Source organism: Procambarus clarkii, chromosome 67 (assembly GCF_040958095.1).
Source record: "Procambarus clarkii isolate CNS0578487 chromosome 67, FALCON_Pclarkii_2.0, whole genome shotgun sequence".
Classification (NCBI taxonomy): domain Eukaryota; kingdom Metazoa; phylum Arthropoda; class Malacostraca; order Decapoda; family Cambaridae; genus Procambarus; species Procambarus clarkii.
Genome location: NC_091216.1, coordinates 30,159,321 through 30,177,839, shown reverse-complemented (window position 1 = coordinate 30,177,839; position 18,519 = coordinate 30,159,321). Strand labels below are relative to the sequence as shown.

At 40.6% G+C, this 18,519-nt stretch overlaps 1 protein-coding gene across 3 annotated transcripts in view; it reads right to left on the bottom strand.

Annotated features, from left to right (window-relative positions):
* The window catches only part of LOC123767586 (uncharacterized), a 184,315-nt gene that overhangs the window by 150,920 nt on the left and 14,876 nt on the right, over positions 1-18,519 (bottom strand). For 2 of the 3 annotated variants that reach the window (XM_069310616.1, XM_069310612.1), the window contains exons 1-2: positions 1,700-1,806; positions 1,524-1,541 (exon numbers count right to left, since the gene is read on the bottom strand). The exons of the other annotated variant lie outside the window; for it this stretch is intronic. The gene's annotated coding sequence lies outside the window, so the exon portion shown is untranslated. Of the gene's footprint in view, positions 1-1,523; positions 1,542-1,699; positions 1,807-18,519 lie in introns of those variants that run through there. 3 annotated transcript variants of the gene reach the window in all.

Genomic DNA, 18,519 nt, shown 5'->3' with positions numbered 1-18,519 from the left:
GATGGAGAAGAAAATGCTTGAAAGCATTTTAAAAGGAAAATAATCATGCGCAGAAAAAATAATTATCTTGGTTATAATCATCACTTTAAATTCCTTAAGGTCAACTTTTGCATACAAAGACTCCTAGTGTACAACTCAGTGGAAGCCTACAGTAGATGTCCAACATATTTTGTAAACACATTTACAAAAACTTCTTTACAATCGTGCTGGGTGCGCCATCGATTGTCACAGCCACTATATGAAAGGTCAACCTCTCTATTACACAATTCGTTTACGCCTGCCTTACATATTTTAGCCCCCTGTAATTTGTTTAGGCAACATGGCAAAATTAACCCTGATCTTCAGTTATTTCATCACTCCTACGAAATCGAGCAATAATGTCTAGCACTCTAGCCTAATGAGCATCAGCGCATTAATCAGGAATTTACATTAACAATCTCTCTCGTATTTGTTCTCCTATATTTGTTTCCATCTTTAATATTCTATATATTACTGTCTTTCTATACACTAGCAAATCCTCAATACATTGAATACTTATTTCCTTTTCTGGAAAATTCAACAAAAAGAAAAAAATACATTCTAGCCATGATTCTTTAATATAATATATTTTAATACCACCGAATGGGTTTCTATATTCATAATTGAAATTTCAAAACCAGCATCAACTTCATTTTGCAATAATGGTAGTCATTGCATATTTAATTGTACTATCCTAATGATTTCAAACAAGAATTTGAACTCTCGCTCGTAAATGGCTTCGGGTCCAACGATTGTTAAAACAATTTTTTCAGTATCAGTCATAGCTTTGTAATCATAGATATTTGTATAGTCAGCACAGTAACCAGACCAGGCAATGTGATGTGCCTATAGCCAAGGCGAATTCGCGCAATGACTACATCTGGCAGGTTAGTGAGGCTGGGTCACTACTAGAATATTCAGCTTGTAAACTCTGCGACAATCCTTTAAAACCTTTAGAGGCATTCACTTGAACATTCATATTCATATGTACCACCACCTGTGTGTACCTATTTCATTGAATCTTCCTTTTTCTTTATTAAATAATATACAATATGATGTTTTGCATGATTTCCTTTCTAAAAGTATCACAAAAAATAGCCAATTAATTTTTGTAAATAAAGATGTTAATAATAATTCAATATCTGAAATTTCAATTTGGACTCTATCCTTCACCACCTGTGACTGTTAAGATTCCAACGTCATAATAGCGCGTCATAATAGCGCAAATTATAGCGCACTAAGTATAACATTGTTAGTAGCCAAACCTCACTTCCCCCATGTAGTAACTGGTAGGTAATTACTGCTGGCAAGGCCAGTCACCGTCTTTGCTGAGTTTACGTTGCTTGTCCCAAGGTACTGCTGGCAAGCTGTAGCACACAGGCTATGTTTATGCAGTTCAAACAAAAGTCATTATAACACGACCCAAATATAATGAACGCTTCCAATACCCTGGGTTTGCTAGATGTCTAAAATACAGATATGAAAACAAGGATATATGAACGTACCTCAAAATTGGTGAATTCCTGTAATGGAGTGAAAGGGAATTATAGCATATACGTTGGAATAATGCTTTTGTATATTTCAATCCGTATACACCAGAAATATAATTCAATCGACGTATAAGCAATCGCATTTTAATCTGACTCATATGTAGGCGATACTTGAGGATCGAGATGTTTACCTTGAAGGAGGAGGTCGCTGGAGTACTGTGTAGTGCGAACACACCGGGTCAAGTGGGTGATTAAACGCTCCCAACCACTACTTTACCCGCGTTCAGAAGAAGCGGCGGTTCCTCTGAGACGCCTGTTGGTAGTCTCTTAACTTTACGGATTTTGTGTTTTTGACTAGTTCACCGACGTGTCGACAGAGGGAACTAGTGTTTTTTGTTTGACCATTCAGAGTGAGGGTAACATTGTACCTCTCATCCCTTGGCCAGTCACATTGCCGGCTCAACTGGAGAACTAACCAATCACATACACATTATGTCTGCTGATGTTTATCAGAGAAATTACTTTCACGTATTCACATAGAAGTTTACTCCGTTTCTCGGTGTATATAAGAAGTTTACTCTAACCATTATCAATGTTCAGGAATAAACATGCTCGTTAGCCAGTATGCTACTGTGGCGGCCTTATATACCGGTACATAAATAAATAAATAAATGTTTATTTAGGTAAGGTACATACATACAAGAGATTTTACGAAGATTGATAGATTTATAGATAGAGCTAGTACATACAAGGCCTAAAGCCACTATTACGCAAAGCGTTTCGGGCATGAATATCTCCCGTGGTTGGTTGTTAGTGCGAGTGGTGGGTGTCGAGGGACGAGCAGTAGTCATGTGCCTCAAGATGGAAGTGTTGTTGGTAAGCTAAGGTTATTATTAAAAGGTTTTAAAGTGTTAAGAGAAAGACAATCGTAAATAGGTATATGACATTTAATTATTAATCTATTTCTTGTGCAACTTGGATAAAACGTTTCATCTGACTAAAAATATGGTCACTGGTTGTTGTTGTAGTTAAGATAAAGTCAACAAGGGAAGCACCCGTATGTGCCCATAATCATTCCTAAGGTTAGACTATATGGATATCCCGTACCTAATAGCCGGAACCACACTTCATGGCCTGATAAGCAAGTCGCATAACAGAAAACGGAATTTTGTTTTAGTTTTTAATATATCTTCCATACGTGGTTCATTACTAACAGTTTTATATTTGAAATATGAATTACTGTACTTAGGATAGGATATACTAGGTATAGGTACGTTAGATTACCTTTTGTCAAATTTCTATGTTGATTTTGATTAAGAAAAATGTCAGACATATTTAATGCAATAACAAACCTGATCACTCCTTAAGAGAAAATTATTGAAAAATGTAATATTTAAGGAAATTTTAGCGTGTTAGGCAACTCTGGCTATTATATACGATTATATATATATATAATATATATATAATACATAAATAAATATATATATATATATATATATATATATATATATATATATATATATATATATATATATATATATATATATATATATAATGTAAGGGCACCACCTCTGGTGCAAATGTAAGGACTCATAGCCTTGGAGAAAGAAATACAGGGCATTCAGAGAAAAACTTGCTATTTAACTCTACGTATGAGTGTTCACTTCTCCTATCACCCCTTTTTTATTATTTATGTTGTACACTTTGTTATACAAAGTTACAGTTACATATCTGATTGGTTACAAAAAGTGGACATTAAGAGGGAATAAAGGGAAGTTTGTTTCCTAGAGGCTGTAGATTTCTTCGAACTCCTCCGACGCCGGGCAGGAACCCAGGATATATATATTATGTAGTAGTATATTTTGGTAGCAGTCTTTCTTGTAAACATATGTTGTTGAATATGGCCGAAGGGGCAAGAATAATAATTCTATCACGAATCTTCTCAATATTTCCTATGTTTTTCTTCACTGTCGAGGGTAGTTGAAAAATTCTAGGCGTCTGACCATAAATGAAGTGTGAAAATGAACTTTGGAGAGTTAATTTTTCAACTACCCTCGACAATTTAAATTTTTGCTACATTAATTTAGGTATAGTAACTTTATAATCTGTTCTTCAATAAATATATTAGCCTGGGTAAGGATTAGGCAAGGATTTTACATTTGTTATACAGTAAACTATATTTTTATGCCTAATATCTGCGTTAGCAATTTCAAGGCATATTGTTTCGACAAACATAAATTCAGGTTATATTTTTATCCTAATTAATATTTATTGGTTTAATCTTCAGTATATATTTTGCCATGAATTGATCTTATCTCTAGGCCAATAATTTATAAAATAATTTACAACTTTTTTGTGTGAAACACATTTAGAAGTTAAAAAAATAATTCCGCTTGCCGAATCCGAGATTTGGCAAAAGTTTAGGAACGTCGATCTTGCCAAGAAGACTTTACTCTTCCAAGAGACCTCCAGAGCACTTGTATCTTTACGTAAATTATACACAAGTCAAGTTTTCTCTGCGTTTTCTCTCTCAAGTTTTACAACACGTTACTGTCATTAGCCAAACTTACAATTAAATTTGCATGATACAGGGATTAACCCACTACGTATACAGTCTGCATTATTTAACAAAGAACCAAATGACTGCTCGGCTCCCGTTCCCCCCTCCCCCCCTCTCTCTCTCTCCATCATAATAATAATTATTATTAATATGTTAATTCCAGGCAGTTTTGCCTCTAACATGTTAATCCCTGACATATTAATCATCAACATGTTAATCCCCGATATGTTTGAACCCAACGCGTTAATCCCAGGCATGTTTCTCCGCAGCATGTTAATCCCTGACATGTCTGTCTCCAACATCTCAGTTGACAATACATTTCCGGTTAATGCACTCCAAGAAGCTTGACAAGTCCACCCACTGCACTTAATACTACAACACATGTCACAAGAACACGAACTCGTACATCAAATCAAAGACATTAACACAAACTACACTAGAATATTAATTACATTTCACGCAAGAATTAATAAGAACAATAAAATAAATCTCAACCCCCAAGAGCATAACATAATAGCATGCGCTTAACGCTAAAACATAAACAAACATCTCATAAAGAGATTCCCAAGTACATTCACAAGCACTTAGAGCAAGACACTCAAGCACCGTGGCTCCCTCCTCACGCAATATTGCGTGTATCTTGTATGCAAGATACACGAACTGTAGCAGTAAGAGCAGGCGGAGTGCTGGATACTCAGCCCACACAATCACACTAGCGCACGCAGGAACGTGATCACAGGGGGGACATTCACTTATGTTTTTGGTGTACACAGCCTAGTTGTGGTGGAGTGAGAATGCGTACCGGCGCATACGATTCCCTTTAAAAGTGGCTTCTGTGTGTGTGTACTCGCCTATTTGTGCCTGCAGGATCGAGCTCTAGCTCTTGGACCCCGCTTTTCTAGCCGTTGGTTAAGGCAATGACCCCTGGCCTATTTCTCTATCATATCTGCTTTTAGTTATAAATGGAGTTAGCCATCTTGCTGGAGGCCTAGTCGAGGACCGGGCCGCGGGGACGTTGAACACAGAAATCTGTTCAATTGGAAACAAAAAATGAGTGTATATGCCTGAGCTAATGAGAATCAATGATTCATGAACCTTCAGGTAGCCTCATCAAACTGGCGCTTCAGGCCTTTATATATGAATCCCTCATGCAGCCCTTGGTAAATTTTATGTACTGATTTTTGCGTTGTATTTATTTGTTTAAAGAAATGTTCCATCACCAAAGTCATATAAACAGTATATAAATATCAGTGCGCAAGAAGCAAATAGGTAACTGGGAGCTAGTTAATTATTGTGGATTGTATCCAAGGGAAGGTTTCTGGGTAACTGAGAACACGTTACTAACTCTAAAAGACTTACTGTCCCGAAGAATAAGAAACCATATAAAACATGACCTCTAAAATTATACGGGAGAGAAAGAGACAGGGAGTGAGCAGCAGACAAAATCACTCGTGTTACTCGTAGGTAAACAGCCAGGCTCACTGACCTTAGTGACCTCGTGAAGACAGGGACACTAGTCCGAGGGGAAACAAGGGTAATCACTAACCTCTCGAGGACCTGAGCTGACTGTAAATAAACTGTTGCTACCGTTTCCGTGCTCCTATAAGGAAATATCCCCTTACAGGCTACGCCTCAACAACCTTCTTTTACTTGTGCTTCGTTAAAAATTGAATATTTTCTTCCCGAACTTCACTTTGTAGATACATTGCCTTAAAAGTTTCACTGTTTTAAGGGTCGTCTTATTACTGGAGAAGATGCTTTTGTTTTATTTAGGGTTCGCGAAGCTCATTTTTCAGTTGTCTTTATTACGAAATCTTTTCCAGAACTCTCGCTAAAAAGATTTGTCATTGTTATGAAATGATGCGATATGTTTTATGCTGCTAGACACAGATGGTAATTTACTCAGTGCGTGTATACTCACCTTGTTGTGCTTGCGGGGGTTGAGCTCTGGCTCTTTGATTCCGCCTTTCGAATGTCAATTAACTGATGTACAGGATCCTATTGGGCTCTATCATATCTACACTTGAAACTGTGTACGGAGTCAGCCTCCACCACATAACTTCCTAAAGCATTCCTTTTGTCAACTACTCTGACACTAAAAAAATTCTAATGTATCAATGGCTCATTTGGGCACTTAATTTCCACCTGTTTCCCCTAGGGCGTCTGCCCCTTGTGTTAAATAGTCTGTCTTTACCCTATCAATTCCTTTGATAATCATGTATGTGGTGATCATGTCCCCCCTAACTCTTATGTCTTCTAGCAACGTAATGTTTAATTCCCGTAGTCTCTCCTCGTAGCTCATACCCTCAGTTCTGGTACTAGTCTGGCGGCAAATCTTTGAGGCTTTTCCAGTTTGGTCTTATCCTTGACTAGATATGGACTAGATGCTGGAGTCGCATACTCCAAGATTGGTTTGACATATGTGATATACAAAGCTCTGAATGATCCCTTACACAAGTTTCTAAAGACCGTTATTATGTTGGCCAACCTGGCATATGCCACTGATGTTATCCTCTTGATATCGGCTTCAGGGGACAGGTCTGGCGTGATATAAATCCCCAGATCTTTCTCTCTGATTCTTGAAGAATTTCAACTCCCAAATGATACCTTGTGTCTGGTCTCCTGCTCCCTACACCTATCTTCATCACATTACATTTACTTGCGTTTAACTCTAACAACCATTTGTTGGACCATTCCTTCAGTTTATCCAGGTCTTCTTGAAGCCTCAAGCTATCCTCTGTCCTCCTCTCCTTCTCATAATTTTGGCGTCATCAGCAAACATTGAGAGAAGTGAGTCTGTACCTTCTGGGAGATCATTTACGTATATGAGAAACAGGATAACTTCGAGTAGAGAGCCCTGTGAAACTCCACTGCTTTGTGTGTGCGTGTGTGTGTGTGTGTGTGTGTGTGTGTGTGTGTGTGTGTGTGTGTGTGTGTGTGTGTGTGTGTGTGTGTGTGTGTGTGTGTGTGTGTGTGTGCAAACATACACATACACCACAGGCTTTGCCCAGCACCGACTACCACATACAAACATGGCGTCAGTCTCAAGCCATTGTCTTTAAAACACAGCTCCAAACACCGCGAGAAAAACACGCAACAGAAATCCGAAACCTGTGTTGCGATATTTCACATACCGTTAGGAAACAAGGATTTATGAATTTTTTAAGTTGTCTATGAAAGTGTTATTGTGATTCAAAGCTCAGTCTTTGTATCACAATAGGTTTAACCCCACAAGGCAAGTCACAATGGGTCACTGTGACTATAGTAACAGTCATGGGTCATGTAATAGCTCCATGGGTCAGTGACCCCATACAAAGGTCGGCGATGTTCCGCAGTTATTGCCATTTTTTTTTTTAAGTCTCGCTTCTAGACGAAGCGTTTTGAAACCACATGAGGCTTGGACGCCAATAATATTTACAACATATGTTTTTGAAATTCTCTGTTCAAACTGTACCCACTGACCCAATACTCTCCCCATGAACGTAGTTGGAGAACATTAATTTGTAATATTATTTACGAGTACTGTATTGTCTATGTTCTTATTCAACAAATATATTTTTTGTGTAGAGTTTCATAACATAATGCTTAACGTGTTATTATTAATATTATGTATTAAATATATATTATATATATATATTATATATAATATACTACGTGTGTATTGCCACTGTTATTAATAATATATTATTTATTAATTAATTAAGCAACAATAATAATTGTTGCTATCTAAGGCTACGGCTTTCTAAGATGACAATATTATTTTCATCGTCAGTGTGAGCTGTTAATTATTTCTCTGTGACTTTTATTATATAATAGTTCTTGGAAACGCTCTGAGAACTGTGCTTCCGGCAACACGCAACTTATTATAAATAATTGGAAGGGGAGGGGAGAGGGGAAGAATGATTGCGGGAGAAAGAAGAGGATAATAGGTGAAGAATAGGCTATTAGAGAAGGAGGAGGAAGCAGATCCTGATGATTGAAGGAAGAAGCGGGGAATGATTGGAGCAGGTGAAGGATGAGTGGGAGGGATGCGGCAAAGAATAATTGGGGAAGGGAAGCCAGAGGAGATGGTTGAGAGGGAAGACAGAGAGGAATGACTGGGGAGGAGGTGGTGGGAAAAGAGAAGTCGGGAGATGATTGGAAGAGGGGCGGAGGAGGCAGAAGGGGATGGTGATACCAATCCGACCACCCGTGTTGGAAAAGCACACCTCATAACCCAGATTATCCCTGACTAGTGAGTTCCACCTGACACATTCCCACGCTCCCGTGTTGCTCCTGAGGTCACTGTTGACGTCGGCGGGTATTGAGGGCGGGGAAGCGTTCACTGTTGACTCCGGCGGGTATTGAGGGCGGGGGAGCGTTCACTGTTGACGCCGGCGGGTATTGAGGGCGGGGAAGCGTTCACTGTTGACTCCGGCGGGTATTGAGGGCGGGGAAGCGTTCACTGTTGACTCCGGCGGGTATTGAGGGCGGGGGAGCGTTCACTGTTGACGCCGGCGGGTATTGAGGGCGGGGGAGCATTCACTGTTGAGGTCTGGGTGTGTTGATGGCGGGGGAGCGTTCACTGTTGACGCCGGCGGGTATTGAGGGCGGGGGAGCGTTCACTGTTGACGCCGGCGGGTATTGAGGGCGGGGGAGCGTTCACTGTTGACGCCGGCGGGTATTGAGGGCGGGGGAGCGTTCACTGTTGACGCCGGCGGGTATTGAGGGCGGGGAAGCGTTCACTGTTGACGCCGGCGGGTATTGAGGGCGGGGGAGCGTTCACTGTTGACGCCGGCGGGTATTGAGGGCGGGGGAGCGGCCAGGTGGTGGCGCAGGTCATTGCCTTTTCAAGTCTGGGCTGCAGAGTTCTTCCAGAGCAAGAAGAGTACTTACTAGTACGTAAGAAGTACTAGTAGGATCATCCAGTACTGGAGAGCTGTTCCACTAGAGGGTCCTCTTCTGGTGTTATGGTCCTTTTGCAGTTATACTTCTCTTCCGTCGTTAGAGGGTTGGTGAGAGGTCAGTTGTAGTGGGCTTGTGGGAGCAGGTCAGGAGTCGTAGAGCTGTGAGAGTCAGAGCGGAAGTGATTGGGACCTGTTAACCAGACTAATAACATTGCGTTTTTCACAACAAATTTTGCGTATACTGACTGAATTACATTTTTATTACGGCTATTCAAGGCTCACATAAACGAACAACACGGTGCACACAGGATACATATTTCACCCAGGCTTGAAACACAGCGCTCTGCTCACACCTTCTAGCCTCATTGAATTACTGTTTTAACATTGATTCTTAAAATTTGACTTAACCACTAATAACAGAGAGAAACAGGGGAGGGGGGGGGGGAGTTTAAAAGTGTCCTCTCCAGTGTTCGGACATAGGAGCACTGATTATAGCCTCTGTCAGTAGCAATTATAAATTACCCTTGCACACCTTTTGTACTGGAATGTCTTCTTTCAAGCGTATGTTAGACATATAGATGAACGAGTTAGGTGGATACAGTATAATTAGGAGCTGCAACGTATGGGCTAATATGCCTTCTGCAGTTTCCTTAATTCTTATGTTCTTTCTCATAAAAATAGCTGCAAGAAAAATGAACTGATATAAAAAGGTCGGACAATGTACTTCGTGGTGTGGCGATGTGGGGAGAGAAACTGTGATGTGAACCTTAAGATCATTAGGAGAAAGTCAGGAGGCACAGTTCTGGCACCTGACGTCAAGGAGGTAAGAGATAGATATCAGAACTAGGAAGAGTTTGTGTGGAATGTTGGAGAACTCCGAGAAAACATTTTTCATCCTGTGAAATTAAGCTAAATTACTAGTTCATAAAATCAACATATACAAATGTATATCAAAACCAATTAATTATTCATATTATAATTAGTTAATGATGAATGATTTTACAGAGCTTCGCTATTAACGTACCAGACCTCAGTTAATTATATAAAAAGGTAATTAATTAATTATGCATTAAATAGGCAACTGGGAGCGTAGGTGGGCCACCTGCTGGCAAATAGTGTGAACACTTGTCACTCAGCTCCCACTGATGACACTTGTGTCACCCAAGACACTTCTTGGTTGGCTTACACATAACTTACTCGTAGCACTGGCCTCTCTACTGGACATAGTCTTATCTGTTCAATGTCAAAAAGAAAAGATATCTGTTAGACAGAATACATTAAAAAGATAAGTCAACCAGAGGATACTCTGACCACAGACTCTACGGTACACAAGGGTCACTTTCCATCTGTGGTCAAGTATTGTCACTACAGTGTGTAATTACCTAAGTGTAGTTACAGGATGAGAGCTACGCTCGTGGTGTCCCGTCTTCCCAGCACTCTTTGTCATATAACGCTTTGATACAGTATATATATACTTTGATACAGTAGATACAGTATTTGATATAGCGTGTGTGTGTGTGCGTGTGCACATACCGGTATGTGAGTGCGCGCGCACACGTTCCTGTCACAACAAATCCTAGCCTCATCTCACATCAGATCTAACCAAATTTGTTATTAAAATTTCTGGCACGCAAGAGACGTGAAATCAAACCCTGAGCTCAGGGATAACAACAGGGAAGATAATATAATACAAGTTAGCCTATGGCCGAGTGACATTCCACATTGTTTGTCAAAACGGTAAGAGCAAATTTTCCGAGCGGCACAGAGCGCTTCCGGTCGTTGCTAAATCCCATCTCACACAGAAGGATTTAAATATAATCTTTACACACACACACACACGGGGGATTAAATGTGAAGTAAAGCTTATTAACACCGAAAACTGTGTATCGAGTTGGATTGAACTTCATCTAAATTTTATTTGCTTAAAACTACTAAACTGACGAAGTTTCTTCTATGTTTCTCTGCCGTTCTCCGAAATCTTATGTATTCGTCCCTCTTGTATATATGTTATTTGTCATCTTTGTTTTGTGTTCCTTGTATTTCTTCCTTTTTGTTTTCCTTCTCTGCTTCAAGGCATTGTCTGTTAAATCACGGACAGCTCTTCATATTTAGCTCCTTTATCTTTTATATGTGTTGTATGTCTGTGCTTTGTACACATGTGTCATGTGTCTGAGCAAGTGTAAAGTGACTACGTCCTTATCATAAAAATTCTTTATTGCCATCTCTTAAGCATGAATTATTTCCGAATTATCAGTATGTGTTTATTTACCCATCTAAATTTATATATCTATTTATATATTGATCTACAGATACTAATCGCCATACAGACCAATCTATCCGTCTATAAAGCTACCCATCTATCAACCTATCTTTTATATTTTACACAGACATGTTAAGGAAATATTAGAACTATAACGCCAGTGCTGGTGGCCGACATTACTGGAGGATTGTGTCAAAAGACCATAAACCCGGGAGCGAGGTTCCCCCCCCCCCTAGCTCTTCTCAAAAGAGCTTACAGCGTTTTTCGGAGCATTAGCGCTGCGACTGGTTATCCTGAGTCAAGAGAAAAGGAACGAAGCCGACGGGGTTTACTTCTTTACTGTTGCAAAAGTTCACTTGCAGGTGAGAACGCTTGAACTTTGTTATAATTGTGTGGGTTAAACTGGAGCTTCCCTGAGCTTACCCCTTGGCGAGGTTTAAATGAATTTTGACCAGCCCTTGAGAAGGTGCATGAAGTCCGCCTCAACTGTCTCTTCATAACTCATTCCATTTCCTCCCCAGCAAACACACTGAGTTGCTTTATGTTACTGTAACGTTAATAGCAAACGCAAAACGATGCTGTGGTTGCGTTGTGTACGTAGGAGGGTTACTAACACTGGGTATGGTTATCTTGAGATGATTTCGGGGCTTTTAGTGTCCCCGCGGCCCGGTCCTCGACCAGGCCTCCACATCCAGGAAGCAGCCCGTGGCAGCTGACTAACACCCAGGTACCTATTTTACTGCTAGGTAACAGGGGCATAGGGTGAAAGAAAATCTGCCCATTGTTTCTCGCCGGCGCCTGAGATCGAACCCAGGACCTCAGGATCACAAGTCCAGCGTGCTGTCCGCTCGGCCGACCGGCTTCCTATCAACCCTCTGGGACATCTGTGTCCACCTTTCACCTGGCTCGCATCCTTCAAACACTCTGCCCTTCTCGACACTTGGGAGTACAAGTATTTTATAGGTAGTAAACATGTCTGTGCCGATTCTCAGTTTCTCCAGTGTTATGAGGTCGATTTTGTGTAGTCTTTCCAACTTAGTCAGAGAGAGAAGAAATAAGAGAATTAAGAAGAAACACGAAAACAAAGAGAAAGAGGAGAATAATAGGAGAAAGAGGGGCAAAGGGAGAGACAATGTAGAGAGAGACGTGAGAGAAAATAAAAAGTGAAAACGAAAAAAGAAGTAAAAAGAAAGAAACAAAAAATAGAGCATAAAAAGAGTAGAGCTCGAGGAAAAAAATCAGAGAAAGGCGGAGAAGAAAGAAATAAAGGAAGGGACGTGAGAACAAAAGAGGAAATAAGATAAATAAAGATGGAGAAGATAAAGATTATAAAGAATAAGAAGAAAGAAAAATTAATACAAGAGAAGAAAGAAGTGAAAGAGAAATGAGTGATAAGACGAATGACAAGAAAGAGGAGAAAGAGATAGAGAATAAAGATATATAAAACAAAACTATAATAAAGTAGGAGAAAAGGAGGAGATAGACAATAAAGTGAGGAGAAAAACATTGAAAAAAAGAGGAAAATGCCATCAAGCCGCCACTTCCACTAACTCTCAACTCCTACACTAGAGAAACATTTTCTACCATGTCCCAGTCATGTGTCCCCAGCCTCCACCTGTGTCCCCTCCACCTGTGTCCTCTCTACCCGTGTCCTCTCTACCCGTGTCCTCTCTACCCGTGTCCTCTCTACCCGTGTCCCCCTCAACCCGTGTCCCCTCAACCCATCATTTCTCACTTTGAACATTGCCTCTTTGTCCACTTTATCAGCTCCCCTCAACATCTCACGTTGGTGTCATATCTAGTTGTTTCTTTTTTCCTGCTTTGTTGCGAGGTTAAATTGTCACAGCCTCTGGGGCCCAGTCTTGTAGTCTAGGTGTAACACAGTCCTCTGTGGGGCCCCACAGCAACGCAAATTCTTCTGTAGTAAATACAGACAAATTCGTTATTTAGAATGCCACTCTTTTCTTGGTGATTATTAGAAATAGTTACTTAACCTAACTCATTTTTCTAAGGGCCAAACTTCTCCCTAATCTTTGTTTGATATATCTTGATGTTCCGTTTGAGGTTTGTTGTGGCCTTCCCATCTATACGCTCTTTATAATGTCCTTTTGTTCTTCTCATATCATTTCGAAACGTTGATGAGACTATGATAAAGTGTGTTTCCAAGATGCCCCCCCCTTCCCCATCGTTAATACGTGTATGTATCGCTTTCTTATTTCTAATAAGAGGCTTTAGTCCCATCCTCATCCATTTTTGGTTATTACTTAATCTAATTAAATTATACTATGCTCCTGTGTTCCAATTATATTTGTTTAAATTAGTTATTGGTAGAAACCCCTCGAGACTCACGTCACTTCACGAGGATAGCACACAAAGTTTTTTTCTAGGATCTACAAGTGTGTGTGTGTGTGTTCTTATCTAGTTGTGCTTGTGGGGGTTGAGGTTCGGCTCTTTGGTCGTGTGTGTGTGTGTGTGTGTGTGTGTGTAATTACCTAAGTGTAATTACCTAAGTGTAGTTACAGGATGAGAGCTACGCTCGTGGTGTCCCGTCTTCCCAGCACTCTTTGTCATATAACGCTTTGAAACTACTGACGGTCTTGGCCTCCACCACCTTCTCACTTAACTTGTTCCAACCGTCTACCACTCTATTTGCGAAGGTGAATTTTCTTATATTTCTTCGGCATCTGTGTTTAGCTAGTTTAAATCTATGACCTCTTGTTCTTGAAATTCCAGGTCTCAGGAAGTCTTCCCTGTCGATTTTATCAATTCCTGTAACTATTTTGTATGTAGTGATCATATCACCTCTTTTTCTTCTGTCTTCTAGTTTTGGCATATTTAATGCTTCTAACCTCTCCTCGTAGCTCTTGCCCTTCAGTTCTGGGAGCCACTTAGTAGCATGTCTTTGCACCTTTTCCAGTTTGTTGATGTGCTTCTTAAGATATGGGCACCACACAACAGCTGCATATTCTAGCTTTGGCCTAACAAAAGTCATGAACAATTTCTTTAGTATATCGCCATCCATGTATTTAAATGCAATTCTGAAGTTAGAAAGCAAAGCATAGGCTCCTTGCACAATATTCTTTATGTGGTCCTCAGGTGATAGTTTTCTATCTAGAACCACTCCTAGATCTCTTTCTTTATCAGAATTCTTTAAAGATTTCTCACATAATATATAGGTTGTGTGGGGTCTATGTTCTCCTATTCCACATTCCATAACATGACATTTATTAACATTAAATTCCATTTGCCAAGTGGTGCTCCATATACTTATTTTGTCCAGGTCTTCTTGAAGGGCATGACAGTCATCTAAATTTCTTATCCTTCCTATTATCTTAGCATCATCAGCAAACATGTTCATATAATTCTGTATACCAACTGGTAGATCATTTATGTACACAATAAACATCACTGGTGCAAGAACTGAACCCTGTGGTACTCCACTTGTGACATTTCTCCATTCTGATACATTGCCTCTGATTACTGCCCTCATTTGTCTATCAGTCAGAAAATTTTTCATCCATGATAGAAGCTTACCTGTCACCCCTCCAATATTTTCCAGTTTCCAGAACAACCTCTTATGTGGAACTCTGTCGAAAGCCTTTTTTAGGTCCAGATAGATGCAGTCAACCCAACCATCTCTTTCCTGTAATATCTCTGTGGCTCGATCATAGAAACTGAGTAAATTCGATACACAGGATCTTCCAGATCGAAAACCATACTGTCTGTCTGATATTATATCATTTCTCTCTAGGTGTTCTACCCATTTAGTTTTGATTAGTTTTTCCAATACTTTCACTATTACACTTGTCAATGATACAGGTCTATAATTGAGGGGGTCTTCCCTGCTGCCACTTTTGTAGATTGGAACTATGTTAGCCTGTTTCCACCCGTCTGCTACGATTCCTGTACACAGGGATGCCTGAAAGATCAGGTGAAGTGGAATGCTGAGCTCAGATGCACATTCTCTCAGAACCCATGGTGAAACGCCATCTGGGCCAGCTGCTTTGTTCTTACCGAGCTCCTTGAGCATTTTTTCCACTTCGTCTCTAGACACCTCTATGTGTTCTATGTTGTTCTCTGGAATTCTTATTGTATCTGGTTCCCTAAAGATTTCATTTTGTACAAACACACTTTGGAACTTTTCGTTTAGTGTTTCACACATTTCATTTTCATCTTCCGTGAATCTATTTCCCATTTTCAACCTCTGAATATTATCCTTTACCTGCAATTTGTTGTTTATGAATTTATAGAATAGACCTGGTTCTGTTTTACATTTGTCCGCAATCCCTTTTTCAAAATTTCTTTCTGCCTCTCTCCTCACTGCCGTGTAGTTGTTTCTCGCATCTTTGTATCGCTGGTATGTTTGGGGGTTCGGCCTCTTCCTGTATTGATTCCATTTTTGTGTCTTTCGGTCTCTAGCCCTCTCGCAATTTCTATTGAACCAATCCTGTTTCCTAGTTCTGCATCTCTGTTTTGGTATAAATTTTTTTGTGCCTTTATCATATATTTCACAAAACTTGCCATACATCTCATTCACTTCCTTGCCTAGCATCAAGTCTGTCCAATTATACTCACTAAAAAAATTTCTAAGGTCACCATAATGTCCTCTCCTGAAGTCTGGTTTTTCAACTGCTTCAACCTCCTTATTTTCTTCCAGCTTATAACGCATTGCATACTTTATTCCCAAAAAGACATGGTCACTTTTACCCAAGGGAGGAAGGTACTGAATGTCAAATATCTCTTCCTCCTTCCTGGTAAATATCAAATCTAGCATGGAGGGAACGTCCCCTTCCCTCATCCTCGTAGCTTGTTTAACATGTTGATACAAGAATGTTTCCAGGATGAGGTCTACAAATTTACAGGTCCAAAAATCTTCTGTTTTAGCTTCATATGCTTCCCAGTCTATGGATTTCAAGTTGAAGTCACCGACTATCAACAGTCGTGATCTATCGTTATCCGCTCCCGCTATAATCTCTCTCATTATTGTTATAAGACCTTCACGTTTACTATCTAGCTCCTCCTTTGACCATGTGCTGCTTGGCGGTGGACTATATGCATTTATCATCATTAGTTTATCATCCTCATAGCAGATCTCTAGTGCTATTATGTCAACTTCTTGTGGATTGGCAGTCATTATTTCCTTCACCTTTAGGTGTTCTTTTACCAGCACAGCAACGCCACCGCCTTTCCTAATTTTTCTGTCTGTGTGTGTGTGTGTGTGTGTGTGTGTGTGTGTGTGTGTGTGTGTGTACTAGTTTTGATGTCGAGAATCCGGAAAGTTTGACCTTTAACGAACTTCGCAGAATTACTACAGCGACACATAATTACCCAGAATTATTAAGTGCCTCAGTTGGATCTTTAACATTAAAGAAGATATTCATTTGATCTGTTTCGCAACCACGTAGACAGTTATTGCTCGAGTTTGACCCATCAACTGACAGATCAAACTGATGACTCGACGGAACTTGCTTTTCAACGGAAATGTTCGTCATGTCTTTCCCAGCCTGACGTGCACGGGGTCAGCCGTGTACATCACTACGAAGATACTTCAGCTTTGAGTGACGATGTTCCGCCCTCTAATATATCTCCCTCAGCTGCGACTCTTGATGTATTATCCTTTATCCCACAACTGGCTGTTATTTCCCTCTTCCAGTCAGTTAATTAACGAGGCTCCCAATTAACCTCTACCCGGGTTCCTTCCCCCCCCCCACGCCCTGAAGAGTTCTTGGGCTTTGTCTCGTGCGCGACCAGACAATGCGAGAAGTTTGGGTCTCTCAAAGAGCCTCCGGCAGGTAAATTATTTCATTTATTCCTGGACCAAGTTGCTTCTGAAGGCTCTTCTCCGCTACTGGCTGCCAATGAGCGCCAGCCTCCAGGGGGCGCCGCCTCCTGGGAAAGTCTTGTGCCTTTTGATTCCACGACTAGTCATTTTTTGCACGCAAAATTTGTAGTGAAAAAATTTTGCCATTTATTTTTATGACAATCGTTGCCGTGAGCTCTGATCCAAGATACCAAGGTTGCACGTGACCTGGGAGATGATATCAAAATTGCACATGACCTGAAATCTATTTAAATAATCTATATATAATTGTGTTACGGTTAGCTTGGGCCAGTAACCGGGTTCTTTCTGTTTACTTGTCTTATAACTTCTTGATCCTACCCAAAGTCGATGGTAAGTTCAAGAATTGGCGGTAGCAAGTAACAGTGCAAGGAATAAAGGGAGAATAATCAATGTGCAATTACACCTTCACCAATATATATATAATATATATATTATATAAAGTATTACTACATATTTACACTCGGGACACTCAATAGATCTGCAGTGTTCATCATATCCCGGCACGTCCACTACGTCCAGGTACACGTTGTCCACACAATGGTCATCACCGGCGAGTTCACCTTCCTCAACACGGGCCAGTCCGCATACCGTATCGTCACGATGTCCCAATACCCGACACCAGCTCTCTAGAAACACACTGGCAGAGGGCTTCAGCAACACGTTGTCAGGGGTCTCAAGTAATCACATACAGGGGTAGCTAACACCCTGGCAGAAGTCTCGAGCAACACACTAGCAGCACTTCTCAACAGACGCACTTCTGTCATCTCGTAACTCTTCTTGGCCAGATCCTGGGTACGTTGGTCCATACAACACTGCTACTACCGACGGCGGCCACTTTGTCCTCTCACAGGACCTAGTCAAGAGTTCTGGACTACCCTCCTCAACGCAATCGCCTTCTTACGTCACCTCTGTGAACATAAACATCATTAGCTAGACAGACAGTATACTGGGTGACCTTAGGATAACACCCTTCCACCGGGAAATTGAAATTGTAATTGCTTTCAGAACCTAGATGGCGTTGACAGCTTGATGCCACCCACTACAGGTCATCATCACCTTCTAATTGAGGTATGAAACAGGAGCCTTTCACCGACGCCACACCATCGCCAACAGATGGCGTTGTCTGCATCTCACCTCATACCTGGGAGTTGGAGTGCAGGTCCATAGATGGCGCCGAAATCGCCACTCTCCACTCCGGCGATGGTGTCGATACCGTAACATTATGTATTGATCTTTTTGTAATTAAATATTTACAAGGAAGAACAATGGTAAGTTTTGAATTATCTGAGTTTATGATACCTTCTCAAGATGCTATAAATCCACATAACGTTCAGCTTCCCATCAAGCAGCTGTAACCCCCAAACACCGTCAGTGAAGGATAGATCTCATTTAAACTCCCCCATTTGAGAGGCGGGACCAAAAAGCCGAAGCTCAACCCCAGCAGGCATAATTAGGCAAGTAAG